Source organism: Rhinoderma darwinii, assembly GCF_050947455.1.
Source record: "Rhinoderma darwinii isolate aRhiDar2 chromosome 5 unlocalized genomic scaffold, aRhiDar2.hap1 SUPER_5_unloc_49, whole genome shotgun sequence".
NCBI lineage: Eukaryota > Metazoa > Chordata > Amphibia > Anura > Rhinodermatidae > Rhinoderma > Rhinoderma darwinii.
In genome coordinates this window covers 87,916-111,110 of record NW_027461808.1, presented here as the reverse complement: position 1 = coordinate 111,110, position 23,195 = coordinate 87,916, and the positions used below count along the sequence as shown (strand labels likewise).

The window sequence follows — 23,195 nt, the reverse complement described above, 5'->3', positions numbered from 1 at the left end:
TTTGCACGTGTCATAGTGGAGCCCTCAGGATTCCAGAGCCAGCTTTCTGACATCATAATGGGGCCTCAGAGATAAAAGCCTGGGCCCAGGCAGTGTTGGTCAGTGCTGCTCAGCAGGCAGCACTGGACTGGACTGGATTACAGCTGATACAAGGTGTGAAGGAACAAGGGGTGGCTGTGGGCATGCACTTGCTGCCGCTGCCAGTGTTTATCTGCATGGCAGCAGGGCATTTGGGCGTTGCCAGGAAGGCATTTTTATGTAGATTCCTCCTCTTTCAGCACTGCATTGTGGTGCAAGCAAAAGAAGCAAATCCTGTCTGGCTTCCTCTCCGGCCTTTATTCACCTCCCGTGTAGCTGTGAGTGTGTGAGCCTGCAGGGCCCCATGGAATTGCCTAGAAGTAGGCTGAATCGCTGCAAGGGCTGAACAGCAGTATCGGGCAGGCTCGGGCAACGCGCGGCCCGTTCGGGTTATCGCTTCTCGGCCTTTTGGCTAAGATCAAGTGTAGTATCTGTTCTTATCAGTTTAATATCTGATACGTCCCCTATCTGGGGACCATATATTAAATGGATTTTTAGAACAGGGAGATGGAAATAGAGCTTGCTCTGTCCACTCCACGCATTGACCTGGTATTGCAGTATTTCCAGGACCGGTGCACCCTTTCCTTATGTGTTGACTAAAAGCAGATTCCAAAAGTGTTTTTTGTCTTTGCTATTGTTTCTGTCTTTCTGAAGGGATCTCCCCTTTTAATCCCATTATTTCAACACCTGTTGGACAATGCATGAGTGATAATGAGCTCATTGATTAAATGCAATTAATGAATAGATTGCCACCTCTTGTTGTGTGTCGTCTGTGTTTCTGTGTTTCCGGCATTTCACATTGGAACACCTCATTCACCTTCCTTGTCTTCTCTCCGCCCTCCCTTTTAGGTAAGTTAAAGAGCTGCACCTGAGCCAGCCACTGATTGATTGATTGATTGATTGATTGATTGATTGATTGATTGATTGATTGATTGATGCAGCACAACAGTCAAATAGTGGAGTGGAGTAGGGGAACAGCAAACAGCCAATAAAGCAGCCCGCCCTCTCGCCTGCCCGCCACAATGGACCTACCTGTGTACACTAGATGGATGTGATGGAATGTACTGTCGTCCCTACATTTCAAGAAGAAGTAAGAATTGCAGTTGCAACAAAGCCTTGCTTGCCTACAAAGAGAGCAGCAATTTGGATTTGTTACTATGTTACCTAGAAGAATAACAAACTGTGCAAGGATGGAGGTTGTAGGAGCAAGGAGAAGTTGTCTGTAAAGTTGGTGGATGCCTATTTTCCATTTTGCAGTCCCTTGTCTCCCTCTTGTGGCCTCCTGGAGGCAACTAGCCGTGCAAAAAAAAGACAGCCTGGCGGCCGGCTGTTGCAGTGTTGCCCTCTCAGGCAACACTGAGTGACTGACTGAGCCTCACCGTCTTATATAAAGTTCAGACGGAACTTTGCACGTGTCATAGTGGAGCCCTCAGGATTCCAGAGCCAGCTTTCTGACATCATAATGGGGCCTCAGAGATAAAAGCCTGGGCCCAGGCAGTGTTGGTCAGTGCTGCTCAGCAGGCAGCACTGGACTGGACTGGATTACAGCTGATACAAGGTGTGAAGGAACAAGGGGTGGCTGTGGGCATGCACTTGCTGCCGCTGCCAGTGTTTATCTGCATGGCAGCAGGGCATTTGGGCGTTGCCAGGAAGGCGTTTTTATGTAGATTCCTCCTCTTTCAGCACTGCATTGTGGTGCAAGCAAAAGAAGCAAATCCTGTCTGGCTTCCTCTCCGGCCTTTATTCACCTCCCGTGTAGCTGTGAGTGTGTGAGCCTGCAGGGCCCCATGGAATTGCCTAGAAGTAGGCTGAATCGCTGCAAGGGCTGAACAGCAGTATCGGGCAGGCTCGGGCAACGCGCGGCCCGTTCGGGTTATCGCTTCTCGGCCTTTTGGCTAAGATCAAGTGTAGTATCTGTTCTTATCAGTTTAATATCTGATACGTCCCCTATCTGGGGACCATATATTAAATGGATTTTTAGAACAGGGAGATGGAAATAGAGCTTGCTCTGTCCACTCCACGCATTGACCTGGTATTGCAGTATTTCCAGGACCGGTGCACCCTTTCCTTATGTGTTGACTAAAAGCAGATTCCAAAAGTGTTTTTTGTCTTTGCTATTGTTTCTGTCTTTCTGAAGGGATCTCCCCTTTTAATCCCATTATTTCAACACCTGTTGGACAATGCATGAGTGATAATGAGCTCATTGATTAAATGCAATTAATGAATAGATTGCCACCTCTTGTTGTGTGTCGTCTGTGTTTCTGTGTTTCCGGCATTTCACATTGGAACACCTCATTCACCTTCCTTGTCTTCTCTCCGCCCTCCCTTTTAGGTAAGTTAAAGAGCTGCACCTGAGCCAGCCACTGATTGATTGATTGATTGATTGATTGATTGATTGATTGATTGATGCAGCACAACAGTCAAATAGTGGAGTGGAGTAGGGGAACAGCAAACAGCCAATAAAGCAGCCCGCCCGCTCGCCTGCCCGCCACAATGGACCTACCTGTGTACACTAGATGGATGTGATGGAATGTACTGTCGTCCCTACATTTCAAGAAGAAGTAAGAATTGCAGTTGCAACAAAGCCTTGCTTGCCTACAAAGAGAGCAGCAATTTGGATTTGTTACTATGTTACCTAGAAGAATAACAAACTGTGCAAGGATGGAGGTTGTAGGAGCAAGGAGAAGTTGTCTGTAAAGTTGGTGGATGCCTATTTTCCATTTTGCAGTCCCTTGTCTCCCTCTTGTGGCCTCCTGGAGGCAACTAGCTGTGCAAAAAAAAGACAGCCTGGCGGCCGGCTGTTGCAGTGTTGCCCTCTCAGGCAACACTGAGTGACTGACTGAGCCTCACCGTCTTATATAAAGTTCAGACGGAACTTTGCACGTGTCATAGTGGAGCCCTCAGGATTCCAGAGCCAGCTTTCTGACATCATAATGGGGCCTCAGAGATAAAAGCCTGGGCCCAGGCAGTGTTGGTCAGTGCTGCTCAGCAGGCAGCACTGGACTGGACTGGATTACAGCTGATACAAGGTGTGAAGGAACAAGGGGTGGCTGTGGGCATGCACTTGCTGCCGCTGCCAGTGTTTATCTGCATGGCAGCAGGGCATTTGGGCGTTGCCAGGAAGGCGTTTTTATGTAGATTCCTCCTCTTTCAGCACTGCATTGTGGTGCAAGCAAAAGAAGCAAATCCTGTCTGGCTTCCTCTCCGGCCTTTATTCACCTCCCGTGTAGCTGTGAGTGTGTGAGCCTGCAGGGCCCCATGGAATTGCCTAGAAGTAGGCTGAATCGCTGCAAGGGCTGAACAGCAGTATCGGGCAGGCTCGGGCAACGCGCGGCCCGTTCGGGTTATCGCTTCTCGGCCTTTTGGCTAAGATCAAGTGTAGTATCTGTTCTTATCAGTTTAATATCTGATACGTCCCCTATCTGGGGACCATATATTAAATGGATTTTTAGAACAGGGAGATGGAAATAGAGCTTGCTCTGTCCACTCCACGCATTGACCTGGTATTGCAGTATTTCCAGGACCGGTGCACCCTTTCCTTATGTGTTGACTAAAAGCAGATTCCAAAAGTGTTTTTTGTCTTTGCTATTGTTTCTGTCTTTCTGAAGGGATCTCCCCTTTTAATCCCATTATTTCAACACCTGTTGGACAATGCATGAGTGATAATGAGCTCATTGATTAAATGCAATTAATGAATAGATTGCCACCTCTTGTTGTGTGTCGTCTGTGTTTCTGTGTTTCCGGCATTTCACATTGGAACACCTCATTCACCTTCCTTGTCTTCTCTCCGCCCTCCCTTTTAGGTAAGTTAAAGAGCTGCACCTGAGCCAGCCACTGATTGATTGATTGATTGATTGATTGATTGATTGATTGATTGATTGATTGATTGATTGATGCAGCACAACAGTCAAATAGTGGAGTGGAGTAGGGGAACAGCAAACAGCCAATAAAGCAGCCCGCCCGCTCGCCTGCCCGCCACAATGGACCTACCTGTGTACACTAGATGGATGTGATGGAATGTACTGTCGTCCCTACATTTCAAGAAGAAGTAAGAATTGCAGTTGCAACAAAGCCTTGCTTGCCTACAAAGAGAGCAGCAATTTGGATTTGTTACTATGTTACCTAGAAGAATAACAAACTGTGCAAGGATGGAGGTTGTAGGAGCAAGGAGAAGTTGTCTGTAAAGTTGGTGGATGCCTATTTTCCATTTTGCAGTCCCTTGTCTCCCTCTTGTGGCCTCCTGGAGGCAACTAGCTGTGCAAAAAAAAGACAGCCTGGCGGCCGGCTGTTGCAGTGTTGCCCTCTCAGGCAACACTGAGTGACTGACTGAGCCTCACCGTCTTATATAAAGTTCAGACGGAACTTTGCACGTGTCATAGTGGAGCCCTCAGGATTCCAGAGCCAGCTTTCTGACATCATAATGGGGCCTCAGAGATAAAAGCCTGGGCCCAGGCAGTGTTGGTCAGTGCTGCTCAGCAGGCAGCACTGGACTGGACTGGATTACAGCTGATACAAGGTGTGAAGGAACAAGGGGTGGCTGTGGGCATGCACTTGCTGCCGCTGCCAGTGTTTATCTGCATGGCAGCAGGGCATTTGGGCGTTGCCAGGAAGGCGTTTTTATGTAGATTCCTCCTCTTTCAGCACTGCATTGTGGTGCAAGCAAAAGAAGCAAATCCTGTCTGGCTTCCTCTCCGGCCTTTATTCACCTCCCGTGTAGCTGTGAGTGTGTGAGCCTGCAGGGCCCCATGGAATTGCCTAGAAGTAGGCTGAATCGCTGCAAGGGCTGAACAGCAGTATCGGGCAGGCTCGGGCAACGCGCGGCCCGTTCGGGTTATCGCTTCTCGGCCTTTTGGCTAAGATCAAGTGTAGTATCTGTTCTTATCAGTTTAATATCTGATACGTCCCCTATCTGGGGACCATATATTAAATGGATTTTTAGAACAGGGAGATGGAAATAGAGCTTGCTCTGTCCACTCCACGCATTGACCTGGTATTGCAGTATTTCCAGGACCGGTGCACCCTTTCCTTATGTGTTGACTAAAAGCAGATTCCAAAAGTGTTTTTTGTCTTTGCTATTGTTTCTGTCTTTCTGAAGGGATCTCCCCTTTTAATCCCATTATTTCAACACCTGTTGGACAATGCATGAGTGATAATGAGCTCATTGATTAAATGCAATTAATGAATAGATTGCCACCTCTTGTTGTGTGTCGTCTGTGTTTCTGTGTTTCCGGCATTTCACATTGGAACACCTCATTCACCTTCCTTGTCTTCTCTCCGCCCTCCCTTTTAGGTAAGTTAAAGAGCTGCACCTGAGCCAGCCACTGATTGATTGATTGATTGATTGATTGATTGATTGATTGATTGATTGATTGATGCAGCACAACAGTCAAATAGTGGAGTGGAGTAGGGGAACAGCAAACAGCCAATAAAGCAGCCCGCCCGCTCGCCTGCCCGCCACAATGGACCTACCTGTGTACACTAGATGGATGTGATGGAATGTACTGTCGTCCCTACATTTCAAGAAGAAGTAAGAATTGCAGTTGCAACAAAGCCTTGCTTGCCTACAAAGAGAGCAGCAATTTGGATTTGTTACTATGTTACCTAGAAGAATAACAAACTGTGCAAGGATGGAGGTTGTAGGAGCAAGGAGAAGTTGTCTGTAAAGTTGGTGGATGCCTATTTTCCATTTTGCAGTCCCTTGTCTCCCTCTTGTGGCCTCCTGGAGGCAACTAGCTGTGCAAAAAAAAGACAGCCTGGCGGCCGGCTGTTGCAGTGTTGCCCTCTCAGGCAACACTGAGTGACTGACTGAGCCTCACCGTCTTATATAAAGTTCAGACGGAACTTTGCACGTGTCATAGTGGAGCCCTCAGGATTCCAGAGCCAGCTTTCTGACATCATAATGGGGCCTCAGAGATAAAAGCCTGGGCCCAGGCAGTGTTGGTCAGTGCTGCTCAGCAGGCAGCACTGGACTGGACTGGATTACAGCTGATACAAGGTGTGAAGGAACAAGGGGTGGCTGTGGGCATGCACTTGCTGCCGCTGCCAGTGTTTATCTGCATGGCAGCAGGGCATTTGGGCGTTGCCAGGAAGGCGTTTTTATGTAGATTCCTCCTCTTTCAGCACTGCATTGTGGTGCAAGCAAAAGAAGCAAATCCTGTCTGGCTTCCTCTCCGGCCTTTATTCACCTCCCGTGTAGCTGTGAGTGTGTGAGCCTGCAGGGCCCCATGGAATTGCCTAGAAGTAGGCTGAATCGCTGCAAGGGCTGAACAGCAGTATCGGGCAGGCTCGGGCAACGCGCGGCCCGTTCGGGTTATCGCTTCTCGGCCTTTTGGCTAAGATCAAGTGTAGTATCTGTTCTTATCAGTTTAATATCTGATACGTCCCCTATCTGGGGACCATATATTAAATGGATTTTTAGAACAGGGAGATGGAAATAGAGCTTGCTCTGTCCACTCCACGCATTGACCTGGTATTGCAGTATTTCCAGGACCGGTGCACCCTTTCCTTATGTGTTGACTAAAAGCAGATTCCAAAAGTGTTTTTTGTCTTTGCTATTGTTTCTGTCTTTCTGAAGGGATCTCCCCTTTTAATCCCATTATTTCAACACCTGTTGGACAATGCATGAGTGATAATGAGCTCATTGATTAAATGCAATTAATGAATAGATTGCCACCTCTTGTTGTGTGTCGTCTGTGTTTCTGTGTTTCCGGCATTTCACATTGGAACACCTCATTCACCTTCCTTGTCTTCTCTCCGCCCTCCCTTTTAGGTAAGTTAAAGAGCTGCACCTGAGCCAGCCACTGATTGATTGATTGATTGATTGATTGATTGATTGATTGATTGATTGATTGATTGATTGATGCAGCACAACAGTCAAATAGTGGAGTGGAGTAGGGGAACAGCAAACAGCCAATAAAGCAGCCCGCCCGCTCGCCTGCCCGCCACAATGGACCTACCTGTGTACACTAGATGGATGTGATGGAATGTACTGTCGTCCCTACATTTCAAGAAGAAGTAAGAATTGCAGTTGCAACAAAGCCTTGCTTGCCTACAAAGAGAGCAGCAATTTGGATTTGTTACTATGTTACCTAGAAGAATAACAAACTGTGCAAGGATGGAGGTTGTAGGAGCAAGGAGAAGTTGTCTGTAAAGTTGGTGGATGCCTATTTTCCATTTTGCAGTCCCTTGTCTCCCTCTTGTGGCCTCCTGGAGGCAACTAGCTGTGCAAAAAAAAGACAGCCTGGCGGCCGGCTGTTGCAGCGTTGCCCTCTCAGGCAACACTGAGTGACTGACTGAGCCTCACCGTCTTATATAAAGTTCAGACGGAACTTTGCACGTGTCATAGTGGAGCCCTCAGGATTCCAGAGCCAGCTTTCTGACATCATAATGGGGCCTCAGAGATAAAAGCCTGGGCCCAGGCAGTGTTGGTCAGTGCTGCTCAGCAGGCAGCACTGGACTGGACTGGATTACAGCTGATACAAGGTGTGAAGGAACAAGGGGTGGCTGTGGGCATGCACTTGCTGCCGCTGCCAGTGTTTATCTGCATGGCAGCAGGGCATTTGGGCGTTGCCAGGAAGGCGTTTTTATGTAGATTCCTCCTCTTTCAGCACTGCATTGTGGTGCAAGCAAAAGAAGCAAATCCTGTCTGGCTTCCTCTCCGGCCTTTATTCACCTCCCGTGTAGCTGTGAGTGTGTGAGCCTGCAGGGCCCCATGGAATTGCCTAGAAGTAGGCTGAATCGCTGCAAGGGCTGAACAGCAGTATCGGGCAGGCTCGGGCAACGCGCGGCCCGTTCGGGTTATCGCTTCTCGGCCTTTTGGCTAAGATCAAGTGTAGTATCTGTTCTTATCAGTTTAATATCTGATACGTCCCCTATCTGGGGACCATATATTAAATGGATTTTTAGAACAGGGAGATGGAAATAGAGCTTGCTCTGTCCACTCCACGCATTGACCTGGTATTGCAGTATTTCCAGGACCGGTGCACCCTTTCCTTATGTGTTGACTAAAAGCAGATTCCAAAAGTGTTTTTTGTCTTTGCTATTGTTTCTGTCTTTCTGAAGGGATCTCCCCTTTTAATCCCATTATTTCAACACCTGTTGGACAATGCATGAGTGATAATGAGCTCATTGATTAAATGCAATTAATGAATAGATTGCCACCTCTTGTTGTGTGTCGTCTGTGTTTCTGTGTTTCCGGCATTTCACATTGGAACACCTCATTCACCTTCCTTGTCTTCTCTCCGCCCTCCCTTTTAGGTAAGTTAAAGAGCTGCACCTGAGCCAGCCACTGATTGATTGATTGATTGATTGATTGATTGATTGATTGATTGATGCAGCACAACAGTCAAATAGTGGAGTGGAGTAGGGGAACAGCAAACAGCCAATAAAGCAGCCCGCCCGCTCGCCTGCCCGCCACAATGGACCTACCTGTGTACACTAGATGGATGTGATGGAATGTACTGTCGTCCCTACATTTCAAGAAGAAGTAAGAATTGCAGTTGCAACAAAGCCTTGCTTGCCTACAAAGAGAGCAGCAATTTGGATTTGTTACTATGTTACCTAGAAGAATAACAAACTGTGCAAGGATGGAGGTTGTAGGAGCAAGGAGAAGTTGTCTGTAAAGTTGGTGGATGCCTATTTTCCATTTTGCAGTCCCTTGTCTCCCTCTTGTGGCCTCCTGGAGGCAACTAGCTGTGCAAAAAAAAGACAGCCTGGCGGCCGGCTGTTGCAGTGTTGCCCTCTCAGGCAACACTGAGTGACTGACTGAGCCTCACCGTCTTATATAAAGTTCAGACGGAACTTTGCACGTGTCATAGTGGAGCCCTCAGGATTCCAGAGCCAGCTTTCTGACATCATAATGGGGCCTCAGAGATAAAAGCCTGGGCCCAGGCAGTGTTGGTCAGTGCTGCTCAGCAGGCAGCACTGGACTGGACTGGATTACAGCTGATACAAGGTGTGAAGGAACAAGGGGTGGCTGTGGGCATGCACTTGCTGCCGCTGCCAGTGTTTATCTGCATGGCAGCAGGGCATTTGGGCGTTGCCAGGAAGGCGTTTTTATGTAGATTCCTCCTCTTTCAGCACTGCATTGTGGTGCAAGCAAAAGAAGCAAATCCTGTCTGGCTTCCTCTCCGGCCTTTATTCACCTCCCGTGTAGCTGTGAGTGTGTGAGCCTGCAGGGCCCCATGGAATTGCCTAGAAGTAGGCTGAATCGCTGCAAGGGCTGAACAGCAGTATCGGGCAGGCTCGGGCAACGCGCGGCCCGTTCGGGTTATCGCTTCTCGGCCTTTTGGCTAAGATCAAGTGTAGTATCTGTTCTTATCAGTTTAATATCTGATACGTCCCCTATCTGGGGACCATATATTAAATGGATTTTTAGAACAGGGAGATGGAAATAGAGCTTGCTCTGTCCACTCCACGCATTGACCTGGTATTGCAGTATTTCCAGGACCGGTGCACCCTTTCCTTATGTGTTGACTAAAAGCAGATTCCAAAAGTGTTTTTTGTCTTTGCTATTGTTTCTGTCTTTCTGAAGGGATCTCCCCTTTTAATCCCATTATTTCAACACCTGTTGGACAATGCATGAGTGATAATGAGCTCATTGATTAAATGCAATTAATGAATAGATTGCCACCTCTTGTTGTGTGTCGTCTGTGTTTCTGTGTTTCCGGCATTTCACATTGGAACACCTCATTCACCTTCCTTGTCTTCTCTCCGCCCTCCCTTTTAGGTAAGTTAAAGAGCTGCACCTGAGCCAGCCACTTGATTGATTGATTGATTGATTGATTGATTGATTGATTGATTGATTGATTGATGCAGCACAACAGTCAAATAGTGGAGTGGAGTAGGGGAACAGCAAACAGCCAATAAAGCAGCCCGCCCGCTCGCCTGCCCGCCACAATGGACCTACCTGTGTACACTAGATGGATGTGATGGAATGTACTGTCGTCCCTACATTTCAAGAAGAAGTAAGAATTGCAGTTGCAACAAAGCCTTGCTTGCCTACAAAGAGAGCAGCAATTTGGATTTGTTACTATGTTACCTAGAAGAATAACAAACTGTGCAAGGATGGAGGTTGTAGGAGCAAGGAGAAGTTGTCTGTAAAGTTGGTGGATGCCTATTTTCCATTTTGCAGTCCCTTGTCTCCCTCTTGTGGCCTCCTGGAGGCAACTAGCTGTGCAAAAAAAAGACAGCCTGGCGGCCGGCTGTTGCAGTGTTGCCCTCTCAGGCAACACTGAGTGACTGACTGAGCCTCACCGTCTTATATAAAGTTCAGACGGAACTTTGCACGTGTCATAGTGGAGCCCTCAGGATTCCAGAGCCAGCTTTCTGACATCATAATGGGGCCTCAGAGATAAAAGCCTGGGCCCAGGCAGTGTTGGTCAGTGCTGCTCAGCAGGCAGCACTGGACTGGACTGGATTACAGCTGATACAAGGTGTGAAGGAACAAGGGGTGGCTGTGGGCATGCACTTGCTGCCGCTGCCAGTGTTTATCTGCATGGCAGCAGGGCATTTGGGCGTTGCCAGGAAGGCGTTTTTATGTAGATTCCTCCTCTTTCAGCACTGCATTGTGGTGCAAGCAAAAGAAGCAAATCCTGTCTGGCTTCCTCTCCGGCCTTTATTCACCTCCCGTGTAGCTGTGAGTGTGTGAGCCTGCAGGGCCCCATGGAATTGCCTAGAAGTAGGCTGAATCGCTGCAAGGGCTGAACAGCAGTATCGGGCAGGCTCGGGCAACGCGCGGCCCGTTCGGGTTATCGCTTCTCGGCCTTTTGGCTAAGATCAAGTGTAGTATCTGTTCTTATCAGTTTAATATCTGATACGTCCCCTATCTGGGGACCATATATTAAATGGATTTTTAGAACAGGGAGATGGAAATAGAGCTTGCTCTGTCCACTCCACGCATTGACCTGGTATTGCAGTATTTCCAGGACCGGTGCACCCTTTCCTTATGTGTTGACTAAAAGCAGATTCCAAAAGTGTTTTTTGTCTTTGCTATTGTTTCTGTCTTTCTGAAGGGATCTCCCCTTTTAATCCCATTATTTCAACACCTGTTGGACAATGCATGAGTGATAATGAGCTCATTGATTAAATGCAATTAATGAATAGATTGCCACCTCTTGTTGTGTGTCGTCTGTGTTTCTGTGTTTCCGGCATTTCACATTGGAACACCTCATTCACCTTCCTTGTCTTCTCTCCGCCCTCCCTTTTAGGTAAGTTAAAGAGCTGCACCTGAGCCAGCCACTGATTGATTGATTGATTGATTGATTGATTGATTGATTGATTGATTGATTGATTGATGCAGCACAACAGTCAAATAGTGGAGTGGAGTAGGGGAACAGCAAACAGCCAATAAAGCAGCCCGCCCGCTCGCCTGCCCGCCACAATGGACCTACCTGTGTACACTAGATGGATGTGATGGAATGTACTGTCGTCCCTACATTTCAAGAAGAAGTAAGAATTGCAGTTGCAACAAAGCCTTGCTTGCCTACAAAGAGAGCAGCAATTTGGATTTGTTACTATGTTACCTAGAAGAATAACAAACTGTGCAAGGATGGAGGTTGTAGGAGCAAGGAGAAGTTGTCTGTAAAGTTGGTGGATGCCTATTTTCCATTTTGCAGTCCCTTGTCTCCCTCTTGTGGCCTCCTGGAGGCAACTAGCTGTGCAAAAAAAAGACAGCCTGGCGGCCGGCTGTTGCAGTGTTGCCCTCTCAGGCAACACTGAGTGACTGACTGAGCCTCACCGTCTTATATAAAGTTCAGACGGAACTTTGCACGTGTCATAGTGGAGCCCTCAGGATTCCAGAGCCAGCTTTCTGACATCATAATGGGGCCTCAGAGATAAAAGCCTGGGCCCAGGCAGTGTTGGTCAGTGCTGCTCAGCAGGCAGCACTGGACTGGACTGGATTACAGCTGATACAAGGTGTGAAGGAACAAGGGGTGGCTGTGGGCATGCACTTGCTGCCGCTGCCAGTGTTTATCTGCATGGCAGCAGGGCATTTGGGCGTTGCCAGGAAGGCGTTTTTATGTAGATTCCTCCTCTTTCAGCACTGCATTGTGGTGCAAGCAAAAGAAGCAAATCCTGTCTGGCTTCCTCTCCGGCCTTTATTCACCTCCCGTGTAGCTGTGAGTGTGTGAGCCTGCAGGGCCCCATGGAATTGCCTAGAAGTAGGCTGAATCGCTGCAAGGGCTGAACAGCAGTATCGGGCAGGCTCGGGCAACGCGCGGCCCGTTCGGGTTATCGCTTCTCGGCCTTTTGGCTAAGATCAAGTGTAGTATCTGTTCTTATCAGTTTAATATCTGATACGTCCCCTATCTGGGGACCATATATTAAATGGATTTTTAGAACAGGGAGATGGAAATAGAGCTTGCTCTGTCCACTCCACGCATTGACCTGGTATTGCAGTATTTCCAGGACCGGTGCACCCTTTCCTTATGTGTTGACTAAAAGCAGATTCCAAAAGTGTTTTTTGTCTTTGCTATTGTTTCTGTCTTTCTGAAGGGATCTCCCCTTTTAATCCCATTATTTCAACACCTGTTGGACAATGCATGAGTGATAATGAGCTCATTGATTAAATGCAATTAATGAATAGATTGCCACCTCTTGTTGTGTGTCGTCTGTGTTTCTGTGTTTCCGGCATTTCACATTGGAACACCTCATTCACCTTCCTTGTCTTCTCTCCGCCCTCCCTTTTAGGTAAGTTAAATAGCTGCACCTGAGCCAGCCACTGATTGATTGATTGATTGATTGATTGATTGATTGATTGATTGATTGATTGATTGATGCAGCACAACAGTCAAATAGTGGAGTGGAGTAGGGGAACAGCAAACAGCCAATAAAGCAGCCCGCCCGCTCGCCTGCCCGCCACAATGGACCTACCTGTGTACACTAGATGGATGTGATGGAATGTACTGTCGTCCCTACATTTCAAGAAGAAGTAAGAATTGCAGTTGCAACAAAGCCTTGCTTGCCTACAAAGAGAGCAGCAATTTGGATTTGTTACTATGTTACCTAGAAGAATAACAAACTGTGCAAGGATGGAGGTTGTAGGAGCAAGGAGAAGTTGTCTGTAAAGTTGGTGGATGCCTATTTTCCATTTTGCAGTCCCTTGTCTCCCTCTTGTGGCCTCCTGGAGGCAACTAGCTGTGCAAAAAAAAGACAGCCTGGCGGCCGGCTGTTGCAGTGTTGCCCTCTCAGGCAACACTGAGTGACTGACTGAGCCTCACCGTCTTATATAAAGTTCAGACGGAACTTTGCACGTGTCATAGTGGAGCCCTCAGGATTCCAGAGCCAGCTTTCTGACATCATAATGGGGCCTCAGAGATAAAAGCCTGGGCCCAGGCAGTGTTGGTCAGTGCTGCTCAGCAGGCAGCACTGGACTGGACTGGATTACAGCTGATACAAGGTGTGAAGGAACAAGGGGTGGCTGTGGGCATGCACTTGCTGCCGCTGCCAGTGTTTATCTGCATGGCAGCAGGGCATTTGGGCGTTGCCAGGAAGGCGTTTTTATGTAGATTCCTCCTCTTTCAGCACTGCATTGTGGTGCAAGCAAAAGAAGCAAATCCTGTCTGGCTTCCTCTCCGGCCTTTATTCACCTCCCGTGTAGCTGTGAGTGTGTGAGCCTGCAGGGCCCCATGGAATTGCCTAGAAGTAGGCTGAATCGCTGCAAGGGCTGAACAGCAGTATCGGGCAGGCTCGGGCAACGCGCGGCCCGTTCGGGTTATCGCTTCTCGGCCTTTTGGCTAAGATCAAGTGTAGTATCTGTTCTTATCAGTTTAATATCTGATACGTCCCCTATCTGGGGACCATATATTAAATGGATTTTTAGAACAGGGAGATGGAAATAGAGCTTGCTCTGTCCACTCCACGCATTGACCTGGTATTGCAGTATTTCCAGGACCGGTGCACCCTTTCCTTATGTGTTGACTAAAAGCAGATTCCAAAAGTGTTTTTTGTCTTTGCTATTGTTTCTGTCTTTCTGAAGGGATCTCCCCTTTTAATCCCATTATTTCAACACCTGTTGGACAATGCATGAGTGATAATGAGCTCATTGATTAAATGCAATTAATGAATAGATTGCCACCTCTTGTTGTGTGTCGTCTGTGTTTCTGTGTTTCCGGCATTTCACATTGGAACACCTCATTCACCTTCCTTGTCTTCTCTCCGCCCTCCCTTTTAGGTAAGTTAAAGAGCTGCACCTGAGCCAGCCACTGATTGATTGATTGATTGATTGATTGATTGATTGATTGATTGATTGATTGATTGATGCAGCACAACAGTCAAATAGTGGAGTGGAGTAGGGGAACAGCAAACAGCCAATAAAGCAGCCCGCCCGCTCGCCTGCCCGCCACAATGGACCTACCTGTGTACACTAGATGGATGTGATGGAATGTACTGTCGTCCCTACATTTCAAGAAGAAGTAAGAATTGCAGTTGCAACAAAGCCTTGCTTGCCTACAAAGAGAGCAGCAATTTGGATTTGTTACTATGTTACCTAGAAGAATAACAAACTGTGCAAGGATGGAGGTTGTAGGAGCAAGGAGAAGTTGTCTGTAAAGTTGGTGGATGCCTATTTTCCATTTTGCAGTCCCTTGTCTCCCTCTTGTGGCCTCCTGGAGGCAACTAGCTGTGCAAAAAAAAGACAGCCTGGCGGCCGGCTGTTGCAGTGTTGCCCTCTCAGGCAACACTGAGTGACTGACTGAGCCTCACCGTCTTATATAAAGTTCAGACGGAACTTTGCACGTGTCATAGTGGAGCCCTCAGGATTCCAGAGCCAGCTTTCTGACATCATAATGGGGCCTCAGAGATAAAAGCCTGGGCCCAGGCAGTGTTGGTCAGTGCTGCTCAGCAGGCAGCACTGGACTGGACTGGATTACAGCTGATACAAGGTGTGAAGGAACAAGGGGTGGCTGTGGGCATGCACTTGCTGCCGCTGCCAGTGTTTATCTGCATGGCAGCAGGGCATTTGGGCGTTGCCAGGAAGGCGTTTTTATGTAGATTCCTCCTCTTTCAGCACTGCATTGTGGTGCAAGCAAAAGAAGCAAATCCTGTCTGGCTTCCTCTCCGGCCTTTATTCACCTCCCGTGTAGCTGTGAGTGTGTGAGCCTGCAGGGCCCCATGGAATTGCCTAGAAGTAGGCTGAATCGCTGCAAGGGCTGAACAGCAGTATCGGGCAGGCTCGGGCAACGCGCGGCCCGTTCGGGTTATCGCTTCTCGGCCTTTTGGCTAAGATCAAGTGTAGTATCTGTTCTTATCAGTTTAATATCTGATACGTCCCCTATCTGGGGACCATATATTAAATGGATTTTTAGAACAGGGAGATGGAAATAGAGCTTGCTCTGTCCACTCCACGCATTGACCTGGTATTGCAGTATTTCCAGGACCGGTGCACCCTTTCCTTATGTGTTGACTAAAAGCAGATTCCAAAAGTGTTTTTTGTCTTTGCTATTGTTTCTGTCTTTCTGAAGGGATCTCCCCTTTTAATCCCATTATTTCAACACCTGTTGGACAATGCATGAGTGATAATGAGCTCATTGATTAAATGCAATTAATGAATAGATTGCCACCTCTTGTTGTGTGTCGTCTGTGTTTCTGTGTTTCCGGCATTTCACATTGGAACACCTCATTCACCTTCCTTGTCTTCTCTCCGCCCTCCCTTTTAGGTAAGTTAAAGAGCTGCACCTGAGCCAGCCACTGATTGATTGATTGATTGTTGATTGATTGATTGATTGATTGATTGATTGATTGATTGATTGATGCAGCACAACAGTCAAATAGTGGAGTGGAGTAGGGGAACAGCAAACAGCCAATAAAGCAGCCCGCCCGCTCGCCTGCCCGCCACAATGGACCTACCTGTGTACACTAGATGGATGTGATGGAATGTACTGTCGTCCCTACATTTCAAGAAGAAGTAAGAATTGCAGTTGCAACAAAGCCTTGCTTGCCTACAAAGAGAGCAGCAATTTGGATTTGTTACTATGTTACCTAGAAGAATAACAAACTGTGCAAGGATGGAGGTTGTAGGAGCAAGGAGAAGTTGTCTGTAAAGTTGGTGGATGCCTATTTTCCATTTTGCAGTCCCTTGTCTCCCTCTTGTGGCCTCCTGGAGGCAACTAGCTGTGCAAAAAAAAGACAGCCTGGCGGCCGGCTGTTGCAGTGTTGCCCTCTCAGGCAACACTGAGTGACTGACTGAGCCTCACCGTCTTATATAAAGTTCAGACGGAACTTTGCACGTGTCATAGTGGAGCCCTCAGGATTCCAGAGCCAGCTTTCTGACATCATAATGGGGCCTCAGAGATAAAAGCCTGGGCCCAGGCAGTGTTGGTCAGTGCTGCTCAGCAGGCAGCACTGGACTGGACTGGATTACAGCTGATACAAGGTGTGAAGGAACAAGGGGTGGCTGTGGGCATGCACTTGCTGCCGCTGCCAGTGTTTATCTGCATGGCAGCAGGGCATTTGGGCGTTGCCAGGAAGGCGTTTTTATGTAGATTCCTCCTCTTTCAGCACTGCATTGTGGTGCAAGCAAAAGAAGCAAATCCTGTCTGGCTTCCTCTCCGGCCTTTATTCACCTCCCGTGTAGCTGTGAGTGTGTGAGCCTGCAGGGCCCCATGGAATTGCCTAGAAGTAGGCTGAATCGCTGCAAGGGCTGAACAGCAGTATCGGGCAGGCTCGGGCAACGCGCGGCCCGTTCGGGTTATCGCTTCTCGGCCTTTTGGCTAAGATCAAGTGTAGTATCTGTTCTTATCAGTTTAATATCTGATACGTCCCCTATCTGGGGACCATATATTAAATGGATTTTTAGAACAGGGAGATGGAAATAGAGCTTGCTCTGTCCACTCCACGCATTGACCTGGTATTGCAGTATTTCCAGGACCGGTGCACCCTTTCCTTATGTGTTGACTAAAAGCAGATTCCAAAAGTGTTTTTTGTCTTTGCTATTGTTTCTGTCTTTCTGAAGGGATCTCCCCTTTTAATCCCATTATTTCAACACCTGTTGGACAATGCATGAGTGATAATGAGCTCATTGATTAAATGCAATTAATGAATAGATTGCCACCTCTTGTTGTGTGTCGTCTGTGTTTCTGTGTTTCCGGCATTTCACATTGGAACACCTCATTCACCTTCCTTGTCTTCTCTCCGCCCTCCCTTTTAGGTAAGTTAAAGAGCTGCACCTGAGCCAGCCACTGATTGATTGATTGATTGATTGATTGATTGATTGATTGATTGATTGATTGATTGATGCAGCACAACAGTCAAATAGTGGAGTGGAGTAGGGGAACAGCAAACAGCCAATAAAGCAGCCCGCCCGCTCGCCTGCCCGCCACAATGGACCTACCTGTGTACACTAGATGGATGTGATGGAATGTACTGTCGTCCCTACATTTCAAGAAGAAGTAAGAATTGCAGTTGCAACAAAGCCTTGCTTGCCTACAAAGAGAGCAGCAATTTGGATTTGTTACTATGTTACCTAGAAGAATAACAAACTGTGCAAGGATGGAGGTTGTAGGAGCAAGGAGAAGTTGTCTGTAAAGTTGGTGGATGCCTATTTTCCATTTTGCAGTCCCTTGTCTCCCTCTTGTGGCCTCCTGGAGGCAACTAGCTGTGCAAAAAAAAGACAGCCTGGCGGCCGGCTGTTGCAGTGTTGCCCTCTCAGGCAACACTGAGTGACTGACTGAGCCTCACCGTCTTATATAAAGTTCAGACGGAACTTTGCACGTGTCATAGTGGAGCCCTCAGGATTCCAGAGCCAGCTTTCTGACATCATAATGGGGCCTCAGAGATAAAAGCCTGGGCCCAGGCAGTGTTGGTCAGTGCTGCTCAGCAGGCAGCACTGGACTGGACTGGATTACAGCTGATACAAGGTGTGAAGGAACAAGGGGTGGCTGTGGGCATGCACTTGCTGCCGCTGCCAGTGTTTATCTGCATGGCAGCAGGGCATTTGGGCGTTGCCAGGAAGGCGTTTTTATGTAGATTCCTCCTCTTTCAGCACTGCATTGTGGTGCAAGCAAAAGAAGCAAATCCTGTCTGGCTTCCTCTCCGGCCTTTATTCACCTCCCGTGTAGCTGTGAGTGTGTGAGCCTGCAGGGCCCCATGGAATTGCCTAGAAGTAGGCTGAATCGCTGCAAGGGCTGAACAGCAGTATCGGGCAGGCTCGGGCAACGCGCGGCCCGTTCGGGTTATCGCTTCTCGGCCTTTTGGCTAAGATCAAGTGTAGTATCTGTTCTTATCAGTTTAATATCTGATACGTCCCCTATCTGGGGACCATATATTAAATGGATTTTTAGAACAGGGAGATGGAAATAGAGCTTGCTCTGTCCACTCCACGCATTGACCTGGTATTGCAGTATTTCCAGGACCGGTGCACCCTTTCCTTATGTGTTGACTAAAAGCAGATTCCAAAAGTGTTTTTTGTCTTTGCTATTGTTTCTGTCTTTCTGAAGGGATCTCCCCTTTTAATCCCATTATTTCAACACCTGTTGGACAATGCATGAGTGATAATGAGCTCATTGATTAAATGCAATTAATGAATAGATTGCCACCTCTTGTTGTGTGTCGTCTGTGTTTCTGTGTTTCCGGCATTTCACATTGGAACACCTCATTCACCTTCCTTGTCTTCTCTCCGCCCTCCCTTTTAGGTAAGTTAAAGAGCTGCACCTGAGCCAGCCACTGATTGATTGATTGATTGATTGATTGATTGATTGATTGATTGATTGATTGATTGATGCAGCACAACAGTCAAATAGTGGAGTGGAGTAGGGGAACAGCAAACAGCCAATAAAGCAGCCCGCCCGCTCGCCTGCCCGCCACAATGGACCTACCTGTGTACACTAGATGGATGTGATGGAATGTACTGTCGTCCCTACATTTCAAGAAGAAGTAAGAATTGCAGTTGCAACAAAGCCTTGCTTGCCTACAAAGAGAGCAGCAATTTGGATTTGTTACTATGTTACCTAGAAGAATAACAAACTGTGCAAGGATGGAGGTTGTAGGAGCAAGGAGAAGTTGTCTGTAAAGTTGGTGGATGCCTATTTTCCATTTTGCAGTCCCTTGTCTCCCTCTTGTGGCCTCCTGGAGGCAACTAGCTGTGCAAAAAAAAGACAGCCTGGCGGCCGGCTGTTGCAGTGTTGCCCTCTCAGGCAACACTGAGTGACTGACTGAGCCTCACCGTCTTATATAAAGTTCAGACGGAACTTTGCACGTGTCATAGTGGAGCCCTCAGGATTCCAGAGCCAGCTTTCTGACATCATAATGGGGCCTCAGAGATAAAAGCCTGGGCCCAGGCAGTGTTGGTCAGTGCTGCTCAGCAGGCAGCACTGGACTGGACTGGATTACAGCTGATACAAGGTGTGAAGGAACAAGGGGTGGCTGTGGGCATGCACTTGCTGCCGCTGCCAGTGTTTATCTGCATGGCAGCAGGGCATTTGGGCGTTGCCAGGAAGGCGTTTTTATGTAGATTCCTCCTCTTTCAGCACTGCATTGTGGTGCAAGCAAAAGAAGCAAATCCTGTCTGGCTTCCTCTCCGGCCTTTATTCACCTCCCGTGTAGCTGTGAGTGTGTGAGCCTGCAGGGCCCCATGGAATTGCCTAGAAGTAGGCTGAATCGCTGCAAGGGCTGAACAGCAGTATCGGGCAGGCTCGGGCAACGCGCGGCCCGTTCGGGTTATCGCTTCTCGGCCTTTTGGCTAAGATCAAGTGTAGTATCTGTTCTTATCAGTTTAATATCTGATACGTCCCCTATCTGGGGACCATATATTAAATGGATTTTTAGAACAGGGAGATGGAAATAGAGCTTGCTCTGTCCACTCCACGCATTGACCTGGTATTGCAGTATTTCCAGGACCGGTGCACCCTTTCCTTATGTGTTGACTAAAAGCAGATTCCAAAAGTGTTTTTTGTCTTTGCTATTGTTTCTGTCTTTCTGAAGGGATCTCCCCTTTTAATCCCATTATTTCAACACCTGTTGGACAATGCATGAGTGATAATGAGCTCATTGATTAAATGCAATTAATGAATAGATTGCCACCTCTTGTTGTGTGTCGTCTGTGTTTCTGTGTTTCCGGCATTTCACATTGGAACACCTCATTCACCTTCCTTGTCTTCTCTCCGCCCTCCCTTTTAGGTAAGTTAAAGAGCTGCACCTGAGCCAGCCACTGATTGATTGATTGATTGATTGATTGATTGATTGATTGATTGATTGCAGCACAACAGTCAAATAGTGGAGTGGAGTAGGGGAACAGCAAACAGCCAATAAAGCAGCCCGCCCGCTCGCCTGCCCGCCACAATGGACCTACCTGTGTACACTAGATGGATGTGATGGAATGTACTGTCGTCCCTACATTTCAAGAAGAAGTAAGAATTGCAGTTGCAACAAAGCCTTGCTTGCCTACAAAGAGAGCAGCAATTTGGATTTGTTACTATGTTACCTAGAAGAATAACAAACTGTGCAAGGATGGAGGTTGTAGGAGCAAGGAGAAGTTGTCTGTAAAGTTGGTGGATGCCTATTTTCCATTTTGCAGTCCCTTGTCTCCCTCTTGTGGCCTCCTGGAGGCAACTAGCTGTGCAAAAAAAAGACAGCCTGGCGGCCGGCTGTTGCAGTGTTGCCCTCTCAGGCAACACTGAGTGACTGACTGAGCCTCACCGTCTTATATAAAGTTCAGACGGAACTTTGCACGTGTCATAGTGGAGCCCTCAGGATTCCAGAGCCAGCTTTCTGACATCATAATGGGGCCTCAGAGATAAAAGCCTGGGCCCAGGCAGTGTTGGTCAGTGCTGCTCAGCAGGCAGCACTGGACTGGACTGGATTACAGCTGATACAAGGTGTGAAGGAACAAGGGGTGGCTGTGGGCATGCACTTGCTGCCGCTGCCAGTGTTTATCTGCATGGCAGCAGGGCATTTGGGCGTTGCCAGGAAGGCGTTTTTATGTAGATTCCTCCTCTTTCAGCACTGCATTGTGGTGCAAGCAAAAGAAGCAAATCCTGTCTGGCTTCCTCTCCGGCCTTTATTCACCTCCCGTGTAGCTGTGAGTGTGTGAGCCTGCAGGGCCCCATGGAATTGCCTAGAAGTAGGCTGAATCGCTGCAAGGGCTGAACAGCAGTATCGGGCAGGCTCGGGCAACGCGCGGCCCGTTCGGGTTATCGCTTCTCGGCCTTTTGGCTAAGATCAAGTGTAGTATCTGTTCTTATCAGTTTAATATCTGATACGTCCCCTATCTGGGGACCATATATTAAATGGATTTTTAGAACAGGGAGATGGAAATAGAGCTTGCTCTGTCCACTCCACGCATTGACCTGGTATTGCAGTATTTCCAGGACCGGTGCACCCTTTCCTTATGTGTTGACTAAAAGCAGATTCCAAAAGTGTTTTTTGTCTTTGCTATTGTTTCTGTCTTTCTGAAGGGATCTCCCCTTTTAATCCCATTATTTCAACACCTGTTGGACAATGCATGAGTGATAATGAGCTCATTGATTAAATGCAATTAATGAATAGATTGCCACCTCTTGTTGTGTGTCGTCTGTGTTTCTGTGTTTCCGGCATTTCACATTGGAACACCTCATTCACCTTCCTTGTCTTCTCTCCGCCCTCCCTTTTAGGTAAGTTAAAGAGCTGCACCTGAGCCAGCCACTGATTGATTGATTGATTGATTGATTGATTGATTGATTGATTGATGCAGCACAACAGTCAAATAGTGGAGTGGAGTAGGGGAACAGCAAACAGCCAATAAAGCAGCCCGCCCGCTCGCCTGCCCGCCACAATGGACCTACCTGTGTACACTAGATGGATGTGATGGAATGTACTGTCGTCCCTACATTTCAAGAAGAAGTAAGAATTGCAGTTGCAACAAAGCCTTGCTTGCCTACAAAGAGAGCAGCAATTTGGATTTGTTACTATGTTACCTAGAAGAATAACAAACTGTGCAAGGATGGAGGTTGTAGGAGCAAGGAGAAGTTGTCTGTAAAGTTGGTGGATGCCTATTTTCCATTTTGCAGTCCCTTGTCTCCCTCTTGTGGCCTCCTGGAGGCAACTAGCTGTGCAAAAAAAAGACAGCCTGGCGGCCGGCTGTTGCAGTGTTGCCCTCTCAGGCAACACTGAGTGACTGACTGAGCCTCACCGTCTTATATAAAGTTCAGACGGAACTTTGCACGTGTCATAGTGGAGCCCTCAGGATTCCAGAGCCAGCTTTCTGACATCATAATGGGGCCTCAGAGATAAAAGCCTGGGCCCAGGCAGTGTTGGTCAGTGCTGCTCAGCAGGCAGCACTGGACTGGACTGGATTACAGCTGATACAAGGTGTGAAGGAACAAGGGGTGGCTGTGGGCATGCACTTGCTGCCGCTGCCAGTGTTTATCTGCATGGCAGCAGGGCATTTGGGCGTTGCCAGGAAGGCGTTTTTATGTAGATTCCTCCTCTTTCAGCACTGCATTGTGGTGCAAGCAAAAGAAGCAAATCCTGTCTGGCTTCCTCTCCGGCCTTTATTCACCTCCCGTGTAGCTGTGAGTGTGTGAGCCTGCAGGGCCCCATGGAATTGCCTAGAAGTAGGCTGAATCGCTGCAAGGGCTGAACAGCAGTATCGGGCAGGCTCGGGCAACGCGCGGCCCGTTCGGGTTATCGCTTCTCGGCCTTTTGGCTAAGATCAAGTGTAGTATCTGTTCTTATCAGTTTAATATCTGATACGTCCCCTATCTGGGGACCATATATTAAATGGATTTTTAGAACAGGGAGATGGAAATAGAGCTTGCTCTGTCCACTCCACGCATTGACCTGGTATTGCAGTATTTCCAGGACCGGTGCACCCTTTCCTTATGTGTTGACTAAAAGCAGATTCCAAAAGTGTTTTTTGTCTTTGCTATTGTTTCTGTCTTTCTGAAGGGATCTCCCCTTTTAATCCCATTATTTCAACACCTGTTGGACAATGCATGAGTGATAATGAGCTCATTGATTAAATGCAATTAATGAATAGATTGCCACCTCTTGTTGTGTGTCGTCTGTGTTTCTGTGTTTCCGGCATTTCACATTGGAACACCTCATTCACCTTCCTTGTCTTCTCTCCGCCCTCCCTTTTAGGTAAGTTAAAGAGCTGCACCTGAGCCAGCCACTGATTGATTGATTGATTGATTGATTGATTG

At 47.8% G+C, this 23,195-nt stretch overlaps 16 non-coding genes across 16 annotated transcripts; all 16 read left to right on the top strand.

Annotated features, from left to right (window-relative positions):
- The first annotated feature begins 470 nt into the window (after positions 1-470).
- Positions 471-661, top strand: LOC142695801 (U2 spliceosomal RNA). Its single transcript, XR_012863826.1, has one exon. It is a non-coding gene; the product is annotated as a U2 spliceosomal RNA (small nuclear RNA).
- A 1,292-nt stretch (positions 662-1,953) lies between these two features.
- LOC142695800 (U2 spliceosomal RNA) lies at positions 1,954-2,144 on the top strand. The gene has a single exon (XR_012863825.1). It is a non-coding gene; the product is annotated as a U2 spliceosomal RNA (small nuclear RNA).
- Positions 2,145-3,424: 1,280 nt separating this feature from the next.
- LOC142695798 (U2 spliceosomal RNA) lies at positions 3,425-3,615 on the top strand. The gene has a single exon (XR_012863824.1). It is a non-coding gene; the product is annotated as a U2 spliceosomal RNA (small nuclear RNA).
- Positions 3,616-4,911: 1,296 nt separating this feature from the next.
- Positions 4,912-5,102, top strand: LOC142695797 (U2 spliceosomal RNA). Its single transcript, XR_012863823.1, has one exon. It is a non-coding gene; the product is annotated as a U2 spliceosomal RNA (small nuclear RNA).
- Positions 5,103-6,390: 1,288 nt separating this feature from the next.
- On the top strand, positions 6,391-6,581 carry LOC142695796 (U2 spliceosomal RNA). Its single transcript, XR_012863822.1, has one exon. It is a non-coding gene; the product is annotated as a U2 spliceosomal RNA (small nuclear RNA).
- A 1,296-nt stretch (positions 6,582-7,877) lies between these two features.
- Positions 7,878-8,068, top strand: LOC142695795 (U2 spliceosomal RNA). Its single transcript, XR_012863821.1, has one exon. It is a non-coding gene; the product is annotated as a U2 spliceosomal RNA (small nuclear RNA).
- A 1,280-nt stretch (positions 8,069-9,348) lies between these two features.
- Positions 9,349-9,539, top strand: LOC142695794 (U2 spliceosomal RNA). The gene has a single exon (XR_012863820.1). It is a non-coding gene; the product is annotated as a U2 spliceosomal RNA (small nuclear RNA).
- A 1,289-nt stretch (positions 9,540-10,828) lies between these two features.
- Positions 10,829-11,019, top strand: LOC142695793 (U2 spliceosomal RNA). The gene has a single exon (XR_012863819.1). It is a non-coding gene; the product is annotated as a U2 spliceosomal RNA (small nuclear RNA).
- A 1,292-nt stretch (positions 11,020-12,311) lies between these two features.
- Positions 12,312-12,502, top strand: LOC142695792 (U2 spliceosomal RNA). The gene has a single exon (XR_012863818.1). It is a non-coding gene; the product is annotated as a U2 spliceosomal RNA (small nuclear RNA).
- A 1,292-nt stretch (positions 12,503-13,794) lies between these two features.
- LOC142695791 (U2 spliceosomal RNA) lies at positions 13,795-13,985 on the top strand. The gene has a single exon (XR_012863817.1). It is a non-coding gene; the product is annotated as a U2 spliceosomal RNA (small nuclear RNA).
- Positions 13,986-15,277: 1,292 nt separating this feature from the next.
- Positions 15,278-15,468, top strand: LOC142695789 (U2 spliceosomal RNA). The gene has a single exon (XR_012863815.1). It is a non-coding gene; the product is annotated as a U2 spliceosomal RNA (small nuclear RNA).
- A 1,299-nt stretch (positions 15,469-16,767) lies between these two features.
- LOC142695787 (U2 spliceosomal RNA) lies at positions 16,768-16,958 on the top strand. The gene has a single exon (XR_012863814.1). It is a non-coding gene; the product is annotated as a U2 spliceosomal RNA (small nuclear RNA).
- A 1,292-nt stretch (positions 16,959-18,250) lies between these two features.
- Positions 18,251-18,441, top strand: LOC142695786 (U2 spliceosomal RNA). The gene has a single exon (XR_012863813.1). It is a non-coding gene; the product is annotated as a U2 spliceosomal RNA (small nuclear RNA).
- A 1,292-nt stretch (positions 18,442-19,733) lies between these two features.
- Positions 19,734-19,924, top strand: LOC142695785 (U2 spliceosomal RNA). Its single transcript, XR_012863812.1, has one exon. It is a non-coding gene; the product is annotated as a U2 spliceosomal RNA (small nuclear RNA).
- A 1,281-nt stretch (positions 19,925-21,205) lies between these two features.
- LOC142695784 (U2 spliceosomal RNA) lies at positions 21,206-21,396 on the top strand. Its single transcript, XR_012863811.1, has one exon. It is a non-coding gene; the product is annotated as a U2 spliceosomal RNA (small nuclear RNA).
- A 1,280-nt stretch (positions 21,397-22,676) lies between these two features.
- Positions 22,677-22,867, top strand: LOC142696103 (U2 spliceosomal RNA). Its single transcript, XR_012864097.1, has one exon. It is a non-coding gene; the product is annotated as a U2 spliceosomal RNA (small nuclear RNA).
- The last annotated feature ends 328 nt before the right edge of the window (positions 22,868-23,195 follow it).